The 27,696-nt window shown below is 34.9% G+C and overlaps 1 pseudogene; it reads right to left on the minus strand.

Moving 5' to 3' along the window:
* Positions 1-1,923: 1,923 nt before the first annotated feature.
* On the minus strand, positions 1,924-26,370 carry LOC148943251 (plasma membrane calcium-transporting ATPase 3-like; annotated as a pseudogene).
* Positions 26,371-27,696: the final 1,326 nt, after the last annotated feature.

Genomic DNA, 27,696 nt, shown 5'->3' on the forward strand with positions numbered 1-27,696 from the left:
TTTAGCCTCTTTCAGACGAGTAGGAAATTCACCTTTCTTCAAAGAAAGGTTAATCAAATAAACAATACAAGGCAACAAATATACCATAACATGCTTGAACGCTTTCAGATTAATTCCATCATTCCCTGGAGAACTTGATTTTACCAATCCTATAATCTGTTTTAATTCTTCAACATTCGTTTCATCTGCAGACATTTCCAATCCAACTCCTCTTTCATCACTAAACGTCTCATTAATTTCATTATTTTCATCGTATGGATTCTCACTTATTGATTCACCAATCTTAGAAAAATATTCACCAAAGAAATTAGCCACCTCTTCATTTCCATTAACAAATTTACCATGAAAGATCAGACTAGTATGAATCTCGGTCTCTTTCTTCTTATTTACGATTTCATTTATAATATTCCAAGTCGTTTTCGTATTACCTTTGTTTTCCTTAAATTTCTCTCCATAATATTCGCGGATGCATGACCGCCTTAGCCGATTTACTTTATTGAAGATTTGTTTAAATTCAGTTAGATCTTGACTATGGTTACTATTTAAGTAACTCAAATACAATGTATTTCTCCTTCTAATTAAGTCAAGTAGCTCCATAGTTACCCAAGGTTTCCGGGGTTCCTTTTTCCTCACCTTTATGCTCTTTGCTGGGCAAGTTCTCTCAAATATTGGCTGCAATATGTCCATGAACTTATTGAATGCCGCGGAAGCACTTTCAGATTCTTCATAAACTGGTTTCCATGACACGATACTTATTTCCTCTCTAAACTTCTGTAGGTTCTCTTTTTTTAGTTGCCTTTTTTTAACCTTTGTCCTGTTCTGCTTTATCGCATATTGATTTGAAGTCACTGCAACTATAGGAAAGTGATCGGAAACTTCATTTACTATAACGTCAGCATTACAGCTATGTAATACCTGGGATCACATGAAATTACTGTCAATACGTGTAGCTGAGTGTTCCACTGTAAGAGTCGGAATCTTAATTCATGTATAAAAGTTGTAACTGGAATCAAGGTTAAAAAAAATCTAACTTATCATTATATGAACTTAGAAGATCAAAATTAAAATCACACAAGCAAATGCACTCCAGATTAGTCAATTCTACTGCATCCATTAAACTACTAAAACCATTTTCAAACTCCTCCCAAACTGTACTCGGCGGCTTATAAACCTCAGTAATCAATATATTTTTTCCACCAACTTCCAGCTCAAGAGTAAGAGATTCCACCTTACCTTCTATCCAAACTGATAGGTCTTCCCTTATTTTAGCAACAAAATGATCCTTAACCAAAAATGCCAAACCTCCACGTCCCATTTTCTCTCTATTCCTTACAATAAGCCTGTATCCTGGAAAATTATATAACGACAGAAAATGCTCAGAAGTTAAAAAAGTTTCACAAAGGCCAATTACATCAAATTTACTATTTACATTATCAATTAACTGGAGAATTTCATAATACGTTGAAGTTACATGGCAATTCCAATGACAGAGGCAAAACGATCTTGCATTCACCTCTAATCCTGAAGAAATCACATCCACATAACAACTATCTCTTTGCGGGGAAAAATCAGCATTTATACTTTCTGGAAGTAAATCATCATAAAGAACATCTCCCACTTTAAAGGGATTACTCTTTAGAAAACGCAAGTGAGAAATATCACCCATTATCCTTACAAAATCCACTCAACTCAACTATAAAAAATTCAGTAAGTATCAGCTAGGCTATAGAGCCGACGCGGTGCGCTTTGGCTGGATAATTTCGCGAAAATGCGACCTTTGTCTGTCCAAACATTTTTCACACCGAACTTGTCCCGTGCACTATTTAATATCTCCTTTCTACGTTTTGTAAGAAATTCACTAACATTAACTCCGGATCCAGCTAATTTTGATTTAGTTTTAAACACTTTGTACGCAAGTTTTTTTTATACCAACTTCACTAAAACTGGGGCCACAGGATCTGGATTTCTGCGGGCTAAATTTCGAGAATCTTCCGTAGAGTTGAGTCTGAAACGCTGAATCGACACAAAATGCTCACTAGTAATAGTCGAAACTCCCATAGTTGATTTAACAAGGTTTAGGACAGTCATATCAAGATCTGAGCCAGGTGTCTGTCTTATTCCTGAGAATATCAGACAGTCTTGCATAGCTTCCTGTTCAAAATCATCAAGCTTGTTCTCCATTGTAAAAATACGATTTTCTAGTGCTTCAATTTGACTCTTTAGTCCTTTAAGTAAGTTTTCAATGCGTTCAAACCTCGGAATAAAATCTAGCACTATAGCATCATAAATTTCTGCAGTAATAATTTGAGTATTTATCTGTACAGCTTCAGAAGACCCAGTTCCAATGTTTTGCGCTCTCTTTTCTGCAACACGTTTTTCTATATCTGCCACTAGCTTAGTCTTAGTTATCGTAACTTCTTCCTGGGTCGCAGCTAACTGTTGAAAAAGTCCAGAAATAGACGAACTAGAAGAATTTTCAGACGTCCCTGTTCTAGCAAACTCTTTGTATATATTGGGGAAAGTCGCTACTTCTGTGAATGCTTGTCCTACCCTTTTAGTTTTCGATCTCTTTGCTTCATTAATATTCTCTGCATAAGAAGCTAAGCAATCTTCACTAACTGTCTGCTTATCATGAGTACCATAGCAGAATACTAGATAACTCAGTCCATTTCTAGTGGAATTTCTTCCAAGTATTCAAACTGGCCAAAGGAGGTAGTTAATAAACTTTGCTAAGGAAAGATCTCCAATAGTAAACATCTCTTGTTTAGTTAATCTGTCTATCAAGGAGCACATCGGTAAAAAAAAAAGAGATATACCGGTCGGAATGGTGAACTTTGATAACTGCTGAAGGTCATTGTATAAATTAAGTTCTTTTTAGTGAAATAATAAGTCCAAAAACAGGTGTTTACACTCTGAAGACTGGCAATGGAAATTTAATGTCCCGAGGGAATTTGATATATCCCGCAACATGAGACTCTACTTATTAAAATAAATCCAATAAGAAAGTTTACAAGGACATTTCACAGCCTGAGCAGGGTCATATCCGAAAAAATTATGACGTTAGTACAACGAATTCTGCATCAATACTGATTATGTTCTGTTTATGTATTATATCTTGGGATTAGAATGGTTACAGAAGTCATATCTTTACCCTGGTTGTGATATGCCTTTATGACTGGTTGAGATATACCTTAAAGGCTTAGTTAATAATCATTATACAACTTAATTTTATATTATATTTTTCGAGTAAGCAACATATGAATAAGTAATCAAGCAACATATAAATACGCTGGTAACCTATCGTCATCATAAGCGTTTTAATAAAATTATTTTCATTATCGGAACTAAAATTATTAGAATCCAGAATGAAATAGAATGATTTATATATATGAGATTATCTTATTCCATTTTCATATTCCTATTGTTGATAACTAATTGGTAGTTATCTAGATGCTAGGTAGCTATCAATCTTGTAAGGTTGTTACTCCTCTAGGCAATGATGGAAATGTATGGTTTAACTTTGAGTAGAGTACACGCTGTTTCATTAATATTTATTCACTTGATTCATTATTATTATTATTATTTGCGAAGAAAAAATTTCGAAAACAGAGGTTATGATGTTTTTTCTGTTAGGTTTAGAGTTTAGAATCTTCTTTTAATCTTCTTGTTATTATTTATATAGGCGTCTCTTTTGTTTGGTGTGTTTTTATTCGTTTTAGAAATAATCTACTACCCAGGAATATTTATTCCTCAGATTCAGGGTCGAATAAAAATTGTTTATAACATTGAATTTCTGATAAAGGACGATGTATGCCTTCATATTTGACACATTGGGGATTTTTATCTAGATTATAGCATATTTTGGGGGCTCTGCATTTATCAAGGAGTAAAAGGTCTGTTTGAGTGGGTCCTTTAGAGTAGAAATATGTGGTATTGAGGTTCTTTTGTAGGCGTCTTATTAACAAATGTAAACAACCAAGTTGTTTCACGCTTCTTTTTCTTTATTTTGTTTTGACTTCCCCTCTATCCGGACGATATTTGGGGGTATTCGCGAGTGCTAATCCATACCTATAAGTTTGGGGTGCATACACTTTAAGATTGTAGATTAAATGCCAGTATTTTGCATGTATCTGATTTCCTTTTCCTTCAACCCTCAACATAGCTGCTAAATATGCAATGTTTTCCTTCGCATTCGTTTTTCTAATAAATTTATTATCAATTATTGTCTTACGAATAAGATTTAATTCTATTGGCATGATCTGAAAATGATCAGTTCATAATTAGACGCTTTTGCACTCGTAATTTTCGTTTTTGATAATATCAGCCTTTGTTAGAACGTGGGCTGATTTTTACATAGAAAATCCGAGGACGAGCATGTCCCCAACAAAACAAACGCTGCCTTAGGGCAAGCTCCTCCCAGACTTCCCACAAAACGTGGTCCATCTATTTAAGTTCGATGTCACAACTTAATACTGAGTTGGGGATGGTTACCGTGGGTCATTTTGTAGCAATATAGGTTGAATTTCATGGAGGATTCTAGGAAGTGTCTCCCCGATGAACTGAACAAAACACCATTTGTAGTTGTGACGGAACACAAACTTCCCGCCATATATAATCCGTCCATTAATTTTGATAATTGGGTCTATTTTGGTTGTTCAATTGATTGGTTCATTTTTGTAGAGGTACAGTTGTCTTTCGTAAGGGAGCTACTCAGTAGGCATAATGTGCCAAATAGAACTTTAAACACCACTTGTCGTCATCAGTCGACCACGAGCTTCCTACATAATGCCATTCTCGTTAGCCACTTATATTTTGAATTAAACTATATCTTTACGGTTGATATTACTGCTTTGGGGAGTACAATATGAGACATTGTCATTTATATAAAAACTCTTAGCCCAATCTTTGGGTTGTTCTTATAGTTAACAGTGCCTCCACAATTTTTCAATTTAACTTTACTTGAAATGTTCTTTAACAATTGCTCGTGTGTACATAAGGTTGCTTATTGTATTCTTGGAATTGGGAGATTTGGGAGTCAGTCTACCGGCTTGAGGTATGGCCCGGGAAACTTCAATATTTTTCTCCACCACACTCCAAACTGTCAGGCAACACCCAGGCTTCTTTCAGTTGGACTGGATACATCGTACTGGAATTCTACGGGTAGACTTTTTATACTAAAGGAAATTATTCGAATTAATTATATATAATGTGACTTTTTAATTAGAATTTGTTTTCGGGAACTGATATATGTTAAACAAAATATTTCTATAGCATTTTTATAGTTGTATGATTTTTACTCGTAATCTAAAAGTTTTTAAATCATTATTCCTTTATGACGCCTATCCGTTAAAAATCTGTTAATCCTGTACTGACTAAGGCTAATTCCATATATCAGGTTTTTAAACCGTTCTACTCGATTGTGTTGTTACTTTGTCCTCGACTTCTTGCGGTTTTTTCTTTTTTGGTTTTGCTAAGGATATAACATCAAACTTTTTGTATTGTTTTTTTTTAAATTTTTGACCTTTTAACTTTGTTTCTTTTGCTTGCACGGCCGCTGAAGTTGGTTTTAACTTTCCTGTTTCTTTAACTACCATATGGTATGATTCGTCGTCAGACTCTTTGGAACTGGTTTCCAATGATTCCACATTTGAACTTTTAGAAGTGGCACTTTGCGTTATGAGGTATCACCTGCCCTTCCTTCGTAAATTTCTACTCCTCTGGAAACAGAATGTTTATTCTCTAAGACCTCGCTTTGAGTTTTCAATTCAGGAGATTTGAAAGACTCTTGAGAGCTCTAACAGGAATCAAAAGTTTTTGCGGGGTTCCTTCACTGTTTAGATGCCATGACTTAAGGAGGATGGGGCATGATTGCACTAGTGTTTCCCTCCATGAAGTCCATTGTTTAGGCTTGACCTTGGACACAGTTATGTCATGATATTGTCCTTGCTGGTCATCCTTGGGAGTTTGATTCCAAGGCAATGTAATTTGCCTCGTTTTTATGGGAAAATTTATTAGATCCATAGCTTCTCGGAGATTTGTTTTCATTGAATCTTTGAGAGGAGTTTTCTTTACAATAATACCCGGAGTTTTTACAGCTCTGTTCAATTCCTCCTGTAGTGACAGGGGTCTTCTATTGGGTTTGCTGGGGAAACCATATCGTCTGGAAATCTTTTGGGGGACATGGGGTCAAAATTCTACTAGGAAAAAAATTGGGGTTTTGGAGATATCGTATAATCTAATACTCCTGCACTCTTTGATGATGAACTTTTGGGGCTGTTTGGCGTTTTTATTTTTTCTGGTATTGGGGATTTTCTTTTGGGAATAACTATGTTTTTCATAGCTAAGAATTCATCTAAGTTTTCCTCATCACTCTCATTTTCGAAATATTCTTGCTTGAAATTGAATGGTTTTAACTTGGGTAATCTTGATTTTGGGGGTTTGTCTTCTGCGTCTGACAACTCGGTAGAAGAGGGACGCGATACCCAACTTTCCGAAAATCTGGCTCTTTTTATTCGGCTAATATGTGCCGTGTAAGTTCTTCCATTATAGGGGTTCTACATTTTAAAAGTAAAATCGTTATCATACTTTTTTACTACTCTGTACGGTCCAGAATATTTACTGGAAAGTTTCTTGCCTTCTGCCTTTGCCTCATTTTTTAGGTAGACGCAATCTCCTATCTTAAAATTTATGTTCCCCTTGACTTTGGGTTGGTTTCTTAACTCTTGGCTTATTTTACATTTTTTCAAATCTTGCCTAACTATCTTATAAGTTTCTCTCATCCTATTTATGAACTCTTGTTTGTAATCCTTCGTGTTATTATAATATTGTCGGGACTCAACAATGTCATGATACGGTATTCTGAAGTTGCGACCAAATAATAAATAAAAAGGATTTTCTTTGGTTGTTTCTGAATAAGCAGTATTTATTATATGGGTTAAATAAGGTTAGAATTGATCCCAATGGTTCCTATTGTCTGTTGTATAAATGGTTAATACATTCGAAAATAGTTTATGCCAATTTCTATTTTACCATTAGCTTGAGGATGATAAGGAGACGTCACCAATTTCTCTATGTTAAGAAAACTCATTAAGTCTTTTGTTACTTTTGAAACAAAATTGCTTCCGTTATCGCTTATAACCTTGTTTGAAATGCAAACTTTAAAAATAATTTCGCTAACGCCTTACTCGTGGCGTACGCGCCTTGATTCTTTAATGCTTTTGCAAAAGTAAATCTGGAAAAGTGATCTATAACTGAAAGAATACAAGTATGGCCCCTGTTGGAAACAGGTAAGTCTCCACTGGTTCCATATAAATCAATTGAGACAAGATTGAAGGGGGACCTCACTACCGGGACTCTTCCCATTGGGGGTTTAGGATAGGCTTGGGTTTTTTTCTTAAGTTACACGCGTTGCATGTTCTTACAAATTCTTTAAGTTTTGTTAATGCCGACGGCACTTAAAAATATTGTTTTAATTTATGGAAAGTTTTCGTTATTCCTAAATGTCCACCTATATCTGAATGAAAATATTCAAAAGCAGGTATTATTAAGTTACACAGGCTATTAAGCTACACAGGGTAATACAGGTATTATTGAAGTTTGGTTTCTATTTGCTTCAGCAGTCACAATTCTGCATGATATTTCTTCATCAAAATCATAGTAAAAATTATCTTTTTGTTTTCAAAGAGTTTTGAATTTATCTGGTAACGCATCATCATTCATAAAAAAAATTAATAAGTGCTAAACACATTTCATCCTTTTTTTATTTCTTTTTATATTTTCTTAGGACAAGGGACATTACTTATCCTAATTTTCCTTTATTGTGTCTTTGTTTTTTTATATTCAAGTTTACTCTTAGTATTGATAGCGTTAATTTCGTTCTCCTCGGCTTCCGACGGCGTCCTCGGTTTCTCGGTTTCAGAAAATACTCCGTCGGAGATATTTTCTGGGAATCTACTCACGAAGTCACAAGCTGCAATTTGTTTGCCTTTTAAATATTCAAATTCATAATCTAGATATTGGATTTTCGTAATCCATCTAGTTAGAATTCCCGTGGGGGTTTTAAAAGTGCACAAGTGTTGCAGGCATTTGTGGTCTGAACGTAGCTTAAATTTTCTGCCAATCAAATAATGTCTAAATTTATGTAAATGGTGGATTATAGATAATAATTCTGGGTTTGTGGCGGAATAATTACTTTCACCTTTTGATAAAGCTCTATTTGAATAGCATATAACTTTTTCTATTTTTTTGATTAGACGGTCCTTGTAAAGGATCAGGGTTTCCTATGGGAAGTATTTGTGAAAGAATAGCTTATATGCTTTTCGAACTAGCATCGGTTGTGACCACGAATTTTCTGTTTTCAAAATCAGGCAGCGATAATATTGGTTCCGAAGTGAGTGCCTTTTTGAGACGGTCTAGAGAAGATTGAGCTTCCTGGGACCAGGTAAAATTTTTGTAGTTCCCTTTAGTTAAGTCCGTGAGTGGTTTCGCAATTTGGGCGTAATTGCGCATGAATTTTCTGAAGTAACCGGTATGACCTAAAATTCCTCTTAGTTCTTTCATAGTTTTAGGCGGTTTGAGGTTTTCAACACATTTTATTTTGTCTGGGTCTGGGGATATCTCTCTTTGCGTCACTACTACTCCTAAAAATTTCATTTTAGGTTGAAATAGAATTATTTTGTCGGGCCGGTATTTTAAATGGCCCTCGCTAACTTTCCTGGAAACTCTAGCTAATGTTGCTAAGCGTTGTTCAGCATTTTCTCCTACATATATAAATTCGTCAAAACAATGAATAATATTCTTTAATTCTCTTAATAGATGCATTAAGGGTCTACATCTTGTCTTGTCATTTATGTTTACTTTGTAATTATTTTTACAAAATAAAATCATTATGCTAACTGACCATCCAATTATTTATTTTTAATATTTTGATGATTAGACATTCCTATTCCTATGATAACTTGAAACTTCCTGTGAAACTTTGCATAAGACATCGTCTCGTGATTTTTTTTGCCAAGAATTTTCGCAAAATTCAAAACTGGCTTCCTTGATTAATACTGTGATTCGACCGGTAACTTTTCCGATATTCATATCTGTTGGTATGTACAACAAAGAGTCTGGAATGCTGCAGGGCATTACGAAGCGTTCTAGAATTAATCAAGCTTGTTTTTAACTATGATCATCTTTTTTTGTACTTTAAAGAGATATTTTACCGAGAATAAAATGTTGTTTTTGTTGTGTTAACTAAGAATTTAGACTCATTTTTGAAACGGGATTTAAGCTTAATTAGGGAGAGTTTAACTTATATCGGAAGTATCCTTAGAAGGAAAAAATTTTATTTTTTATATTTTAAATATATTACATATTACTCACGGTACACTAACTATTAAATCAAATTTAATTTTATTAGTTTTTTCTTTTTTGTTTTCCTAATCTAGCCTAACCTAACCTAACTGTTAAATCAACCTAACTAACTTAACCATCCTGACTAGCCTAGCTATTTAATCAAATTTAGTTTTATATTTTTTTTTTGTTTTCCTATTCTAGCCTAACCCAACCTAACTATTAAATAGAATTTAGTTTTACTAGTTTTTTTCTTGTTAGAGGAAACAAAGAAGGACGCAGCATTGAGCCAGTAACTGCTGAGATTTAAAATTTTACCCTCTCCATTTAACCTTGGAGCACATTTTGACATGAGAACAGAAAGCCATGCTACCACTAATATTCAAATGGGCTAATTACGTTTGTACACAGAATTTTAATGAATAAAATACTCAAGCTTCAAACAAACTGCGTGTCTCTTATAATTGCTTTAATGAGTCGTATAAGTGACATGTAGCTGTTTAAAACTTGGCTGACTGAATTAATGCTTTTTTGAAAAAATCTATATGAAATAATATACGAATTTTTAATAGGCAAAGCTGAATAAACTAAAGGTAGTAAAAAAAAAGAAGAAATTTAGAACCAGCTAGGAAAACTATACTTAGAACAAAAACATCCAAACTTAAAAACATCTATACTTAGAACCAAAAGCAAATGCTTCCATGAAACAGCCGGTCAACAAAAAAATAATAATATAAATCTGGATAGATGTCTCAAGATAGATTGATCAAAAAGACCCCGCTTCCACTTCAACTTGGATGATATCTTTTCAATATAAACTGTTACCCATAGAATGACGCATCAAGTTGATTAAATCGAAAAAAAATAACTGGATCATAATAGAGAGCTGTTTAATGGCTCATTTTATAGAAAACTGCAGTATTTAGAAACCCTTTGTAATTATCAAAAAATTTTTTTTATATAAAATCATTTTTGCACAAAAGAGCTGCATTTTTTGTTCAAGATTGATGAATGACGTCATAACTGTGGATTGGTAATCTGGGTTGCAGCGGTAGCGAGCAACCTAGTAACCTAGCAACCTAGAGATCACAATAGAGAACTCTTTATAGAAGAACTAACTATTGCATATATTGGACTTAGTTACCTGCCTGCTTTGGGGTACTGGAATGATCCAATGCCCCACTAGCTGTGGAGGGAAAGAAATATGCAGAATAAAACAAACCTGCTGTCAATGCAGAATATCGTAGTTCAAGCAAATTTCCTTGTTTTGCAAGCAAACAAATTTTCTTTGTTGTTCAAGACAAGGGACAGTCGATTTTCTATATAGGTGAATTGGACAAGGCGGTTTTAATATTGTGCTTCCTTTTTTAACTAAACTTTAGTTCTAGTTCCATTGACTTGAAAAACAAAAAGATGGACACTTGAACATCATATAGAGAAAATTAAATCGGTCTTTTAAAGGTGATTAATTAAAAAAACTTTTTCCACAAAATAAGTTTTTAAAAGAAAAGTAAAGAATTCTATTAAACAAAAAATGAGCAAAAATAAAATCATATAATCTACCAAGCGTGAAACTACCACAAATCAGCATCGATAAATAATTCAGACCCAAAACGAATAGAAATTACAATAAATAACCGAGTCAAACTCAAAACGAGCAGAAATTAACATGAGTTGGGCGCAAAACCCCTATGCCTTCCCAAGACCAGAACAAATTTTGCACTTTATTGAAAAAATACAAATGAATGTGCATTGTCAGTTTAATATACATATACTGATATTTATTAATCAAAATGTCAATATTATTTGATTTATTAAATTTATAAAAGTAAAAACATTTATATTTTTTTCAGTAAAGTGCAAATTTTGTTTTGGCCTTGGGAAGGCATAGGGGTTCAAGTCAACGGACAGTTAGTTTTCTTTATAGGTGAATTGACAAAAAATCTGTTTACTTTCTTTGATAGCATGGATACACTTACGCTATTTTGATTTGGTTAAATTTTAGGAGCAGAAGTAGCCCCGAAAGTTTGAACATGATACCCTCAGTCGTTCTTGGGATACTGCTGAGATGCCTTATTTGGAATTAGCAATATCACAGTGCATTTTGATTTAATCGTAACGAAACATCTAGTTTTTAAGCATAATGGGCGAATGGCAGGGTGGGAGGGGAAGGGGGGTTAGTTGCCCTCCAATTCCTTTGGACTATTAAAAAGGGCATCAACCCTTTCTATTGTAAATAAAATGAGCCCCTTTTGAAGTTCCCATGGCAACTCCTTCGATACGAAGTGCCCTGGTCTAAACAACAACAACAAAAATATCACTAATCACTTTCGACTATTGAAAAGGGTAGTAGCCCTTTGAATTTCAAATCGAATGAGCCCTTTTTTAAGTTTCTACGACAAAGATTTCAATAAAAACCTTATAAAATGTGCCCCCAGGGCATAACTTATAACTCTTGCCCAGAGGATTTTGGGGGAGTGTCCTCCTCAAAAACATATTTTTTATCTGGAAATCAACTACGCTGAGCAAAATTACTATCTCAAAATTTTGATTCGATGTATATGGGGGAATAATGGGCGTAATGAGGGGCTAGTTGCCCTCCAATAACTGTCAACTACTAAAAAGGGCGCTAGCTCTTTGAATTTCCAATCAAATGAGCCCTTTTTGAAGTTTCTACGACAACGTCTTCTATAAAAAACCTTATATGCCCCCAGGGCATAACTTAAAACCCTTGTCCTAAGAGTTGTGGGGGAGTGTCCTCCTCAAAAGCATATTTTCCATCTGAAAATCCACTAGCCTACGCTGAAAAAAATGGCTATCTAAAAATTTTGTTTGGATGTGTTTCGGGGAATGATGGGCGTGGGGAGGGGTAGTTGTCCTTCAATTACTTTAAACTATAAAAAGGGCACTAGCCCTTTGAATTTCCAATCGAATGAGCCCTTTTTCAAGTCTCTACGACAAAGATTTCAATAAAAACCTTTCTATTTTTATTAGATGTGTTTGGGGGAATGATGGGTGTGGGGGGGGGGGAATAGCTGCCGTCCAATCACTTTTGACTATTAAAAAGGGCACTAGCCCTTTGAATTTCCAGTCGAATGAGTTTTTATTGAAGTTTCTACGATAACCTTAGACCTTAGACCTTAGATCCACCTGTGCCTCCAGAAGCACCCAGGGCATCAAGGAGGAGCCGCCAATCTTCCCGCCGGTTTGCTGCTGCAACTATGTCCCCCCACTGAGGTTGGATTGATGTGTGCAGGTTACGGAGATCTGTCTGGTACGTTCGACGCAGGGTGTTTCTGAGTCTGCCCCTGCGGCGTGGACCCGATGGCTGCCAATGGAGCGCTGCATTTGGTAGTCGGAGATTGTCCATACGTAGCACGTGTCCAAGGTATCTCTATCGGCGGACTCTTATGATATATGTCACAAGAGGCTGGCCAGTCTTGTCACGGATGGATTGGTTTGTTATTCTCTGCTGCCAACGGATGTTGAGAATTCTTCTGAGACATGTGTTTTCGAAAGCAAGTATTCTTCTCTCTTGTTCCTGGTTCAGGTGTCAGGTTTCGGCTGCGTAAAGCAGCACTGGTATAACATTGCTATTAAAGAGTCGTAACTTTAGCCGTATAGAGAAGCTTTGGGACCGCCATACTTTCCGTAATCTATTGAAGGCCCCATTGGCTTGGCCGATTCTTGAGAGCACTTCTTTTGTGGTCGATCCGGTACTTTCTATTATGCTTTTCAAGTATTTGAAATGAACGACTTGCTCTATGTGTTGGTCTCCACAAGTGATGCTCAGGGGTGAATCTGTGGTAGCCATACATTTTGTCTTCTGATTATTTATTTTCAGGCCGACATGGCCACCTCTCTCCCTCACTTTGTCAAGGAGTTCTTGAAGTCTTTGCTTGCATGATTCTAGGATGGCGAAGTCTACATCACTAAGGCGTGTTTTTGGATTCAGCTGGACTGTGTTTCTGGATTCAGCTGGATTCCGTCTGTGCTTGTACTTCGCAGTATGTAGTCAATAACGGTTACGAAAAGAAGCGACAACACCTTCTTTAAAAACCTTATATACCTCCAGGGCATAACTTTAAACCCTTGCCCAGAGGGATGTGGGGGAGTGTCTTCCTCAAAAACATATTTTCTATCTGGAAATCAACTACGCTGAACAAAATAGCTATCTAAAAAATTTTATTAGATGTGTTTGGGGGAATGAAAGGCGTGGGGGGCTAGTTGCCCTCAAATCACTTTCGACTATTAAAAAGGGTACTAGCCCTTTGAATTTCCAATTGAATGAGCCTGTTTTGAAGTTTCTACGACAACGTCTTCTATAAAAACCTTATATGCCCCCAGGGCATAGCTTAAAACCCTTGCCCTGATGGTTGTGGGGGAGTGTCCTCCTCAAAAAATATTTTCTATCAGGAAATCAAGTACGCTGAACAAAATGGCTATCTCAAAATTTTGATTGGATGTGTTTTGGCGAATGATGGGCGTGGGGGGGGGGGCAGTTGCCCTCCAATCACTTTCGACTATTAAAAAGGGTACTAGCCCTTTGAATTTCCAATAAAATGAGCCTGTTTTGAAGTTTCTACGACAACGCCTTCTATAAAAACCTTATATACCCTCAGGGCATAACTTAAAACCCTTGCCCTGAGGGTTGTGGGGGAGTGTCCTCCTCAAAAATATATTTTCTATCTGGAAATCAACTACGCTGAATAAAATGGTTATCTTAAAATTTTGATTGGATGTACTTGGGGGAATGATGGGCGTAGGGGGGGGGGCTAGTTGCCCTCCAATCACTTTTTACTATTAAAAAGGGTACTAGCCCCTTGAATTTTGAATCGAATGAGCCTGTTTTGAAGTTTCTACTTCAAAACCTTCTATAAAAACCTTATATGCCCCCCAGTGTATAACTTAAAACCCTTGCCCTGAGGGTTGCGGGGGAGTGTTCTCCTCAAAAAAATATTTTCTATCTGGAAATCAACTACACTGAACAAAATGGCTATCTCAATTTTTTGATTGGATGTGTTTGAGAGAATGATGGGCGTTGGGGGGGGGGCTAGTTGCCCTCCACTCACTTTCGACTATTAAAAAGGGCACTAGCCATTCCAATTTCCATTCGAAAGAGCACTTTTCGAAGTTTCTACGACAACTCCTTCGATACGAAGTGCCCGGGTATAGAGAACGAAAAATCAACGTAATTGTGCCCACATCAATCTTTACTTAGGCAGCGCTTAAGCGCTTCCTATGATTGGTGTATTTAGAAACCTTTTGCAATTATCGAAAATAACTTTAATACAATTTTGTTTTTCAACATAACTTAACCTAACTAGCCTAACTGTTTCATCAAATTTAGTTTTATTAGTTTTTTTCTTTTCTTTTGTTTTCCTAACCAAGTCTAACCCAACCTAACTATTAAATAAACCCAACTAACTTAATCAACCTAACTTAACCTAACTAACGTAACTATTTAATAATTTTTTTTTCCTAATCTAGCTTAACCTAACCTAACTATTCAATCAAATTTAATTTTACTAGTTTCTTTTGTTATTTTGTTTTGTTAACTATTGAATCGAATTTAGTTTTATTAGTTTTTTTTTCTTGTTTTTTGTTTTACTGACCTAGCCAAACCCAACCTAACTATTAAATCAATCTTTTTTTCTTGTTAGAGGTACTCAATTTTCTTCACAGAAGCAGCTGCTACTTTAAGGACTGACTTCCGTACCGTACATCGCAGGCTTCCCTTTTTCCACACCTTCTTATTAGATATTCGAAGGTATCCCCCATAACAGGAGGACAATCCCCTATATGCCACCTGGGGACAAGCTTGGGTTGCCTGGGGAAGCCTCTCACTCCAACTTAAGCTAGCCCAAGTGTTTCCTGTGTTCAAGTTGTTCTCGTAGTTACTGTTGAACATTCTCATTGACAGATTTAAACTGATGTCCTTTGAATATGGAAGAAAGTCATAAAATTGAACCACAGAAAAACTACATTTTAAGATCAAAATAGCATTCTTAACATTATAAAAAGCCTGTAGACATAGTTGAGTCAAATGCACTAGTTGATTTTTATGGCTTTACTGAAAAATCTGGTTTGTCAATTGAAGCAAGAATAATTGCAGAAAAGTTAAAATAAAATAATTCATTTTCATCTCAGTTCAAAGATATAACTGTCTCCAGGAACCAAACTTTTTATTTTTTAAGTCCTAAAGTGAGCATCTTTAAAACGTGATGTCATATTTCCATATAAAAAAGTCAAAATAATTTTTTTTTATTTTAGTTTTCAGTTCAGAATTACTAAAATTGTTATGTAAACTGCATATGTTTTTATGGTCTGAGTAATAATTTTATTTTTTTAATCGAACAAGAGAAATCTCTGAAAATTTTTTCAAGAACTTTCTGAAAATCGGGACTATAATTTTTCTATTTTGAGGTTTCGGACACGGTTGTTAAAATAGTTAACTTCGTGTTTTTATCTAACACTATATTTAAGAGTTGTTGTCTTTTGTATTTCTTAGTATGGGACGTGATCGTTTCTTGCTAGGCTGATAGCTACCACTGTAATCTTGATTACGAACAGGAAAAATCCTCTGGCTTTTTCTTATTATGAATAGTAAGAGATGAACTTCAGAGATTTAGGCAGCTAATTAAGCCTTATATTGCCATGGTTTGTTCTTTACTTGGATATAGCCATATCTATGGTCAAGATACCGATCAGGCAGTTAACTCAAAGAATGAAGCAGCTAACTCTTTTGCAATATTTGAAATAGTTATTTCTTCTATAAACAGCTCTGTGTTATCATCTCTTACTAGGTTGCTCATTACCGATACAACCCGGATTATCCACCTACGATAATGACGTCATTCATCAATCTTGTACATAAAAATGCAGATTTTTTGTATAAAAATGAGTTTGAATTAAATATTGTTTTTGTTAATAAGAAAAGTTTTCTAAATATAGCAATTTTCTTTAAAATGAGCTTAAATAGCGCTATTATGATCATGTGCCCTACTAGCTGTGGAGAAAAAACAAATCTTAATATTGAAACAATCCTGCTATCGATGCAGAATATCGTAGTTCTGACAACTTTTCTTGTTTTTCAAGTCAACATATTTTCTTTATTTGCTAAACATTAACCACAACTCTAAAAAGAACGGAAATTTCATACCTTTATGTACATCAAAGAATCCAATTTTTATGCTCATTTTAAATAGATGAATGTCATCACGTTTAATTTTAACCATTAAAAGTTAAATGCCTGGGAATATTTGCCTTATTTTCGAAAAAACAGAGACAAAAAACCTTAAAAGTTATAGAATCTTCATGAAAATCCCACCATCAGGTTCAGTGTATCAGAGAATCCTACTACAGAGTTTTCAAGCTCCTTTCTGCAAAAATGTGAAATTTTTTCATTTTTTGCCAGAAGAAAGATGACGGAGGTGTGTTAATTTGTTTTTTTTCCTGGGGTGATCGTATCGACTCAGTGGTCCTAGAATGTCACGAGAGGGCTCATTCAAACGGAAATGAACTTTTAAAATGAACCATTAAACAGCTCTATTATGATCCAGTGCCCTACTAGCTATGGAGAAAATAATCTAAAGAATGAAACAAACCTGCTGTCGGTGCAAAATATCGCAGTTCAAGCAACTTTTCTTATTTTTTTAAGCCAAAATTTTCTTTATCGGCTCAATAGTAACCAAAACTCTACAAAACGGAATTTTTAGCTCAATAGATACATCAAAAGAATCAAATTTTTATGTTCATTTTAAATGTATGAATGTTATCAAGTTTAGTCTTACTCATCAAAAATTAAAATAGCTTATCAAATGGCTTTAAATGGTAAATTTAATTCCATTATTATTCCAGCATACTTAAAATTATCAGGTCTTTTGATTTCTATAGGCTGGCTTCGAATATTAATTGCCATACCATCCATGATGTTTTCCCAGTACGAGAGAAGACAATGAATTTTGTCTAAGCACAATTAATAGACAATTTATTTCTATTTCTTATTTCTAAACAATTCAAAACCTAAAAAAAGAAAATCTTTTTGAACGCAACCAGTTATATAATTTCAGTAGGAAGGCCCAAAAAACGAAAATTTGCAATTAATAAAAATAATGATTTTCCATTTTGACAAGAGATTGCAACAATTCAAAAACCATAAAAAAGAAAACTTGCTTATGAAAGAAAACTTACTTGAATGAAGCTTAGATCATATGAATTAAAATTAAAGCCGAGGGCCGGTAACTTTGCTATATAGGGGTGTCGGACAAGGCGGTTCTAATAGTGTTGTTTTTGTCTTGATTTGAATCTACTTTTAGGAATTATGGGTTATTATATTTCTTAGTATTGGACGTGATAGTCTTTTACTAGGTTGCTAGCTACCACTACAACCTGGATAATGTAATTTCACGTATACATAATAAATACTGTGAAATTACGGACAGGAAAAAACTAATGACTTTTTGTTAGTTGGACTAATAAGATACAACCCTCAGTATGGCACTGTACTCCATATTATTTTTTTTTCAAAAGATGCTTGTATTGTCTTAACTTTTCGTTTCTGTTTGTTAGCACGATTATGACGACATCATTCATGAAGCTCGTCCATATAAATGCAGTTTTCTAATGGGGGGGGGGGGTTTCAATAAAAAGATTTTTTTTTGTTCTTATAATTTAAGTTATTTCTTTGTATAGGAGTTTTAAATTAATTATTTCAATGGTGATTTTCAGTTAAACTCTTAGTTGACGGTTCGCGAGTGGCATACCTGAGTGGAGGCGGAGCTTCGTGTGTGGGGAGCTTAAATTAGCGGTTCAAATGGGGATCTTATATTAATGGTCATACTGAGTCGAAATCAGATTGAAAGGTTTCTGGTTCCCTTGAGAGCGAGTGGAGCCAAAAGTACTAACTATCTTGAGAAATACTAACATAAAGAGAATAAAATAAGAAATTAATGTATTTATTTTTTACTCACTCAATCGGTACAGAGCTTGTCGGCAATATCGAAATTCTTTCACAGTCATATACACTAATATAGGATTGTTGTCAAAAGTTAATTCACTGATAATAAATATTCTCAAAAGTTCGCAAATAAACTCACATAAGACTCATCACATAAAACTCATCATAGACTTCTCGCTAGACTCTCGCTAGACTCGACTGCCTCTAAAAACTGGCACTCAACTGATTCTAGACTGGCACAAAAATTGACAATTCCTAACTATCTACTCTCTCCAATTTCGCCAGAGGTTACGTTCTGGCGTTACTAAAAAGTACATTACGCTGATTTTATTGGTTCAACAATATGACCTATATTTCTATTGAATAGGTAAATACCAATGGGCTACTTGGGTTTAATTACGATTTATAACTTTAAGATATCACTTTGGAATTTTTCTTAACAAAACAAAGTTTTACATTGTAATTTTTTGCTGGCGAGGTGTCACTTAGTTTCCAGAAGACTTATAATTTATTTCTGTGAAAGTTGTTAAGGGACAATACGATTTAGTTACATTGGGATATATAGTTTTAAACTTAGTTTTCAGAACAATGCAATTAGATTACACAAATATATTTTGTATCTCGAGTGACTATTTCTTTGTATAATAAATTCTACCATCTCTTGATAGTTTGGAAATTCAAGCTCTTAAGAGTTAAATTACATTTTTATTCATCTGTCATATAAGATTTGATCAGACTGATATTTATTGCATGCTTTGATGACGCGGATGTGGATTTATTTATTACATTTTCTGGGGGAAAGACTCTTACAATGTATGTTTGAATAGAACACATTTGTTTTACTATTTTGAATTGAACGTTTGAGTCTTGCTTGATCTGAAGGTTACTTGAATTTACAGGTTCATATTTTGGGTGATTTTATTTTACTTGGGTAACTTTAATTGGAAAATTTTGAGGTTTTTGAAAATTGATTCCATTACAGTTTTTTGTAAAAATTATTCTATTTTCAAAATTTTTTTTTTAATTACATCACTAAAAACCACTAACACTTTCAGTTTCTGTTCAAATAAGCACTCTTACGACATTCTAGGACCACTGGGTTGATAAGATCAGCCCTAGGAGAAAAAACATAACAAATAAACAAATAAACACGCATCCATGATCTTTCTTCTGGCAAAACACACAAAATTCCATATTTTTGCAGATAGGAGTTTGAAACCCCTATAGTAGGATTCTCTGATAGACTGAGCCTGATGATATGCCTTTCATGAAGATTCTTTGACTTGTAGGGTGTTTTATCTTTTCGTAATGCAACTTTTCAAAGATATCTGATTGTTGAAGTAAGTCCAGTTCTTGCAATTACCAGTTTTTGTTCTTCACTCTTAAAATTAATATAAATAGAATTTATAGGCATTGCAATAGCGCTGCTCATAGGCAGGGCAATAGCGCTGCCTAAGTAAAGAACTATGTTGGCACAATGTCTTATTTATTTTTTTCGTGGTCTTTGTTCGTGGCATTTTTTTCGTGGCACTTTGTATCGAAGGAGTTGTCGTAGAAACTTCAAAAAGGGCTCATTTGAAGGGCTATTTCGTGGTCATTAAGAGCTGTGTAATGACTCATTTCAAAGGAAACTGCTGTATATAGAAACCTTTTGTAATTAACAAAATTATTTATTATTATAAAACAAATTGTTACGATATGGTAAACAACTAATTCTAGTTGATAGTAACTAATTAACAAAGTAACTTGTTAATCTAGTATGCTATCAATCAATACAAATTCTAAGGCTTGTTCCGGATTCATGTAGGAATCGCATTCAAAGAAGTTTGCAATTTCGTTCACTGGGCGGTTAAGATGAATAGCATATAATGCTATAAGTTTATTCTTTTGATTTTGTATCTCATTTGCTTGTCTGACTACGTTTGACGCTGTTCCCTGTAATGCTCCATGAGGTTGGTGGATCATAAAACAGGAATTTTGAAATACAAACCGACGGTCGGGAGTTCCTGCAGCTAAAATAAGGCTCACTATGCTCATTGCTTCTGCGTAACAGATTGTGTTGACTACTATCCGTTTTTAAATAATTTCAATTAAATCATAAATATCAAGCCCTGAAGCTACTTCCCCTCCAGGGCTGTTAATTTAAATGCAAATTGGGTCACTACTTTGAGATTTCAAGTCGGTCAACTGGGTAGCCACCAGCTGGGAAACAGCTGCATCGATCCAACCCATTATAAAGACGTTACGCTCGTTATGGATACTTCTGGTCATAAAGATCCCCACTCCAGTCTACTGGGAGATCTCCACCCCAATTTACTGCGAGACCCGTACTCCAATTTACTGCAAGATCTGTACTACAATTTACAGGGAGATTGTCACTCCAATCTACTGGGAGATCTCCAGTCCAATCTACTGCGAGATCCGTACTCCAATTTACTGCAAGATTCGTACCTTCAATCTACTGGGAGGTCTCCACTCCAATCTTCTGCGAGATCCGTACTCCAATTTACTGCGAGATGCGTACTCTAATTTACTGCGGGATCTCCACTCCAATCTACTGCAAGATCCCCACTCCAATCTACTGGGAGATACCCACTACAATCCACTGGGAGATACCCAAAACAATCTTGGTGGTTGTTGCCGAAAATTACTATCGGTTTGAGACAATACCAAAAACTAACAAACAAGTATGTGTCCAATAAGAGAGTCATGCATACTCCTGCCATTTACCCGTGCCCACGCCATTTAAACATTTGCCTCTCAATTACCTGGACTATTTATCTTGGCTTTTCTCTGTCTACAATTAGCCATGTCTTGATGGAAAATTTTCTCCAGCATACAAATAGCAGGCCAAACTATAAAGTTAAAAAAAACGATAAGATTTAAACTATTATTCTCTTTTTCACTGAAAAGACTATGTCAATATAAAGCGAACAGAAATTAATTAAAATGACTTTTTCCACAAAATAAGTTTTTCAAAGAAAAGTAAAGAACTCCATTAAACACGAAACTGAGCAAAAATAAAATCAGATAATCTACCAAGCGTTAAACTACCAGATTCCTGCTTAATGTACCAGCTTCCCAGGGTATAATTCATATCTTGGAATCATTTCTGAAAGTTTCATTAACCTATGTTCGATACTATCTGAGATAACAAGTTCATGCATTACTAGGATCCTAATTTTCTTTTGATTATCAATATATCGCTTTTATTATTCAAAGTTTATTTTGTAAAGTACAAATTTTAAATCAGGAAAACAACACAAATTCAAAGGAAAAAATAATCCAGCTTTACTCTGAATTCTTTTGCCTACTTCTCATTAAAATTTCTAATCCAGCATCGTCTCTTTTAAGAGCAGTACGTTCCTCTATATTTCTTCAAGATAAATCTCCAATACAACTACCAAGATACACCTCCAAAAGAAAATGTATCTATTTTGGAAGATGCAAATCAGCACCACAATTTAGGAGATACCCACAGCAATCCACTGGGAGATACCCACTGCAATCCACTAGGTGATACCCAAAACAGGTTTGGTGGTTGTGGCTGAAAACAACTATCGTTTTGACTAAGGCTTCTCAAAACATGGCACCGCTCACAAATATCTTTCCCACCAAATATACTAGGAGGTAAACTTATAAATGGGACTTCCAAGCCTTTTTTAGGTTCAACTGAAATGTTTCCAACATCACGTCACCGCACAAAGGGGCATATTTCAAAAAGTCTTCTATGTTCTTCCATTGGCACATCACCCTCTTCCCAGTTTTCAACCACACCTGCACAAAAAGCACACTTAACCTTGTCACTGTCAACCTTGTCACCCAAAAGAAAGAATCCAGCTTTAGCAAGTTCTCTGGTATCGATGAAATCCTTTGACCACCTTCCATTAAATGTCCTTAGTCTAAAATCCTCTCGCTTAAGAGCAGTACGTTTTTCTTGTAACAGTAAAGGTTGGGAGGTATAGCTTGGTGGTTGCAGATGAAAATTAATATAGTTTTGACTGTAGCTTCTACATCCCTTGTATCGCTCAAAAATGTCATAGCCTCCAGTTAAAGTAGAAGGTTTCACTGGAATGTTTCCCACATTACCTCCTTGGACAAAAGGACATGTTTCAAAGTGTTTCCTATGTTCATTTATAGGCACATCGCCCTCTTCCCAGTTTTCAAGCACACCTGCACAAAAAGCACATTGTAAATGTAATAGACTGGCCAATCTAAAGGTTTTGGTTTCATACGATTTGGTTCTTATGATTCACAATTGCGCGTTTTATCACAGCGTCATCGTATCAATGGTAGATGGTGTGATGTGAAAATACCTAATTCAAAGGTTTTTCATTAAAAACAAGACCAAAAATTCCTATTATTTCGTTCTCTTAATTTGCCTTTTTTATTCCTCAACCGTGTTAACTTTCCATATCGGAAGCTACTTAAGGTAAGAAATATAAAAGGGTCGATTCTTGGCTAACCGAAAATAATCACCATTTAGAATCAAGTTTACATTCTTACGTGTCTTTAGTAAACCAGCTTACCTAGTCAACGTTGTACCTTATTATTATACTTCAATAAATAATTGAATCAGTATTGTGCTATTGAATTAATCTATTCAATTTAATTAGTTAAATATTTTGTTAACATAATTAATGTATAATTTGATAATTAATCCTTTTCTTCAGTTACAAATTTATTCAGTTGAGGGAATCTTCATCTCTGGCTAAGTTTTTGCCCGAGACAGTAAAAATTGAACATTCTTTAACAAACCAACAACCGATTTCCTCAGTGTCAGTTGCAACGAAATTTAAAACTTTTATCTTAACAGAATTGTAATTACTGATAATCATTCGGAAATGTGGGTACTTGTCCGCAGGAGGCATGATCTTGCGTACGGCTAATTTGGGAATTCCTCAATCCAACCACACTTTGATACTAAGAATGAAAAGTCTTCATCTGGAAGCCCGTTTTAAAGGATAATTAGTATTTCTGTGACGCATACTGTCATACTTTTAGTAATTAAAGTTTATTTGCTTCTTAACAAATCAGGCTTATTTACTATTCTACGTTTCTAAAGAGAAACAAAATATACACTGCTCATGTTGCCAAGAAAACGGTTCTCGGGATTGTTTCCCCACCCCCTGAAACGCCAAGATAACAGCGAATTTTTTTTATTATGGTTTTTGCGTTTTTTAATTCAGATGTTGCTAATATTTGGATATACTGACTCCATGTTATTCAAGTATGTATAAATTGGTCTATTTTTCCCTTGCTCAGATTCGTGGGGATCTTTGATTCCAGCTCTAAGACTGCTTATAAAGGTAAGCATATTTCGCAACTTTGTATTCCACTAAACCACTAAGCCCTACCACGTGTTTGGATCTCCTCCCTTGAATTCAAACCCTTTTGGAATATTTTTAACCTTAATACTTACAACTAACTGATACCATGCTATAGTACCAATACCAAACGCTATGGAAATACCCCATTGCCATAGGCCCAATGGGACAGATGATAATACTTTGTATCGAAAATGCACCATTATTGTTTGAATTGCTACAGTTATACACCATATTATAAGGAATGTCTTATTGGACGTTATCCCTTTGAATACATTTCTATGACCGTGCTGTTTTCTTGAATTTATTTCGTTAAAGAACGTCATCATAAAGAATATATTGAACAGTATTTTGAAACGAATTTCTTGTGTTTTTTTTTCGGGTCAGTTGCGTATCCATCCTCTAAGCCTAGGATCTTCTGTCCGGCGAACATGAGAATGAATAGAACTGTAATCTGGTAAATAGCCTGTCCAATAATATTTCTGAAAATACCTCTTGATAGTATGGGTTTTTTACGGCCATATGGACGACGCTCAAGTAAGTCAGGGTGAGGTGTTTCTGTAGCAAGGGCTAAATATGCAAGTGAATCCATGGTAAGATTCAGCCATAACATTTGTTCTGCTTTTAACGGAGGTGCTAGGAAGACACTGTCTCCTACTATTTCAACTATCGATGCTACTACGTTAGCAGTCAATTGAAACTGTAGAAATTTAGAGATGTTGTCGTAGATGTTTCGACCCACATAACCGCTCCCACTATGCATGCATAGGTATCATCTGTAATAATGATATCCGATGCGTTTTTGGCCACGTCTATCCCGTTTATGCCCATTGCAAATCTTACGTCGGCTTTTTCAATGCTGGACTGTCATTAGTTCCATCACCAGTCACTGCAACTATTCCTCTATTCTCACTCAGTTTACTATCTATAATTCCTTTGACAAGTGTATACTTGTCGGTAGGAGATGAACGTGCAAGAACACGCAAGTCAAGCCATATTTTATTTAGTAACTCCTGCTGAATTATCACATTTTTGTCCCGTATTCTTTGGTTAGATTGTGTTCCGTCCATTATATGCTAATTCCTTATATTTGTCAATATCCCACATGTTTTTGCAATCGCTTTTGCAGTGATAACATTGTCACCAGTCACCATTTTAACGATTATTCCCGTATTTTACATTTTTCAATGGTATCTGGTACTTCTGGTCTAATAGGATCTGCAATTCCGATAACAGCCAGACACGTTAAATTGCTCATAATTGAGTTCTCCTCCCAATCTGGTTCAGCTTCTACTAGTATTTGGTTCTTGTCTGCCTTCATGAATACATAACCTTTATAGGCAATGCATACTGTACGCTGACCTTTTATGGCCATACTCTGTGTGAGGCACTATATTTTGTAAAATCTAATGACACAATCTCACGCTGACGACTCTTCCCATGAGCATAAGAACAATTGCTCAGTATAAGTTCCGTTGCTCCTTTGATGAAAACTCTGTAGTCTCCGTTTGGGAGTCTTATCACCGTGCTCATCGACTTCCTTGTAGAATTAAATGGATATATTTTGTGAAAGTGGGACTCGGGATGGTTCTCCCTCATGTCATCATACTTATAGCCTATTTCTAAAATCATTTTAAACAAATCACATTCCGTTTTATTGCCATTTTGTACTTCTAAATCTCCTGGTTTCTTTGGTGGCTCAATCCTCGTTGTATATGCGTTGTTAATTGATATTGCATCTGACAGCAGTTTATTGACATCATCTGGAAGTGAATCGTCCAAAAGAGGGTGAAGTCGTTCCATTTCACAAATATACGACTTAACCACAGATATTTGATTCGCTGTCAAAGTTCCTGTCTTGTAAGTGCAAATAGCTGTTGCATTTCCCATGATCTCACAAGCATAGAAATGTTGAATTAAATTGCTATCTTTTGCTATCTTATTATAAAATTACAAAGGTTTTTTAACCCCATTAATTTCCCTTAAAATGAGCCATTAAACAACTCTCTACGATGTTCCAGTGCCAAGCTATCTGTGGAATTACTAACCTATACTATAATTAAGTGGCGTATAAAATTTAGTATAGGCAAGGGGTCGTTCTTTATTACAACTAATTAAAAAAACTTTCTGATAAATAATTTTTTAAAAGAAATGTAAAGGCCATTTTAAGATTAAGATCAGTATATAAAAATACCTGTTAAAATAAAAAATAAAAACGACCAGAAATTACTATTAAAGAATAAATGAAACGCAAAACAAGCAGAAACTGAAGAAACAATCATAGCAAAAACATACAACAAGTAATAATATAAGTGAATAAATAGATTTTAAAGCGAGTAATGCTTAGATTGAATATGAAAACAAAGCTTAAAACGAAAACAAATATTTTGCTATTAAAGTATAAATGAAACTTAAAACGAACAGAATTTAAATTTGCGAACAAACATACAATATGTATTAATGTAAATGAATAAATAAATCTTAAAACGAGTGAAACTTAAATTGAATATGCAAATCAAGTTTGAATCGAATAGAAATAACTACAAACAAGAGTTTGGGTATTGTCTCACTGCAGAAGCCTAAAACCTACTCCGTCATTGGCGCTCGGTGATCTCACAAGCATATCTCACTGCGTCATGATCTCACAAGCATCGAAATGTTTAATTAAATTGCTATCTTTAGCATTTTATTTACGGAATAAGCCAGTGACATTGTAACAGCTAAAGAAAATCCTTCAGGAAGGCAGACTACTTAAATTGGCATTTTTTTTCAATTCGGTATTCCTGAACCGAAAATCGTATTGTAAGTTTGAGAACAGTCAGTACTGGAATAGCCACTCCGAATATAAGGATTTTCTTTGTTAAGTGATCCAGTTTCATTTGTTATACACTTCTTGACTTACTTCTCTGCTTTCTCTCTTCTGTTGTCTTCTTTTCTGGAATTTGTGCTTCAATATCGTTGTCTCTTCTAATACAAAAGAAAAAATTGAAAAAAGAAAAAATTCTTTTTTCTTTTTCTCTTTCTTTTCTCCTTGGTTTTCTTTTAAGTCTGATAATTTTCACATAAACTTTAGGGTTTTTACCAACGGCGGTAATAAGTACCGTTCCGTAACCTTCTTTGACTTGCGAACCAGAAGATAGTAAAACCTCCGGAGTCTTCTTTAGAAGTTCTGATTCTCCCTTTAATGAGGATTCACTCACTTCTAGATCTCGTGCAGTCACAACTAAAACGTCAGCTGCTGGTACTATGTCCCCATATTTCGATAAATAAATATCACCAACCATAAGCTGATCAACAGGAATTTGATCTTGTTTCTTCCGCCTCAAAACGGTCACCTTTTGTTATTTCACCACTTTATCCTCGAGACATCTGAACTGCTTCTCTTTATTATAGTCATTAAAGCAGTTACTATAAACGCAGACAATTTGAGCCTTTTCTTGATACAATGACGTCCAAATGGACCTTAAATTAGAAGTGGTGCCTTTGTAAAATTACATATTTTTTTTATTGGACCCTCAACTTTTTCCTCGGCTTGTCTTTTGTCATTATGAAAGACGTAGTGCAGAACCTGTGTTTCTTTTAATTGTTCAGGTGGTGGGACAAAATAAACTTCTTTTTCTTCCAACAATTTATCCAGTCCATATTTTTGATTTTCAAAGGTATGGTGGGTATTGATAACCTTATCCATGTAAAAATCCAAGACCCAATCATCATCGCTATCATTTTATATTTGTTTGCTTCTTTGCACCTCGGCTTATCTTTCGTCATTATGAAGTACATATCGCTGAATCTTTTTTTTTTTACATAGGTATAGTAGGCATTGATGACCTTATCCATGTCAAAATCCCAATCATCATCGTTATCATTTTTAATTTTGACACATTTTGATTCAAATTTTATCCAAAATTTAAAATTAAAAGTTTAAACGTAGACGGTACTAATTGACTTATAATTATCCATTTACACATTTTCAAAGCAATTAACCAGGGATTTAAGAGACTAGTACCTAAAATTATTTCTCAGTATGGCCTGGATGTCATTTGGAAAACAATCAGAAATTAAATAAAAAAA

The sequence above is a fragment of the Artemia sp. Qi Xiang Cuo genome, chromosome 15, assembly GCF_049724085.1.
Source record: "Artemia sp. Qi Xiang Cuo chromosome 15, ASM4972408v1, whole genome shotgun sequence".
Lineage (NCBI taxonomy): Eukaryota > Metazoa > Arthropoda > Branchiopoda > Anostraca > Artemiidae > Artemia > Artemia sp. Qi Xiang Cuo.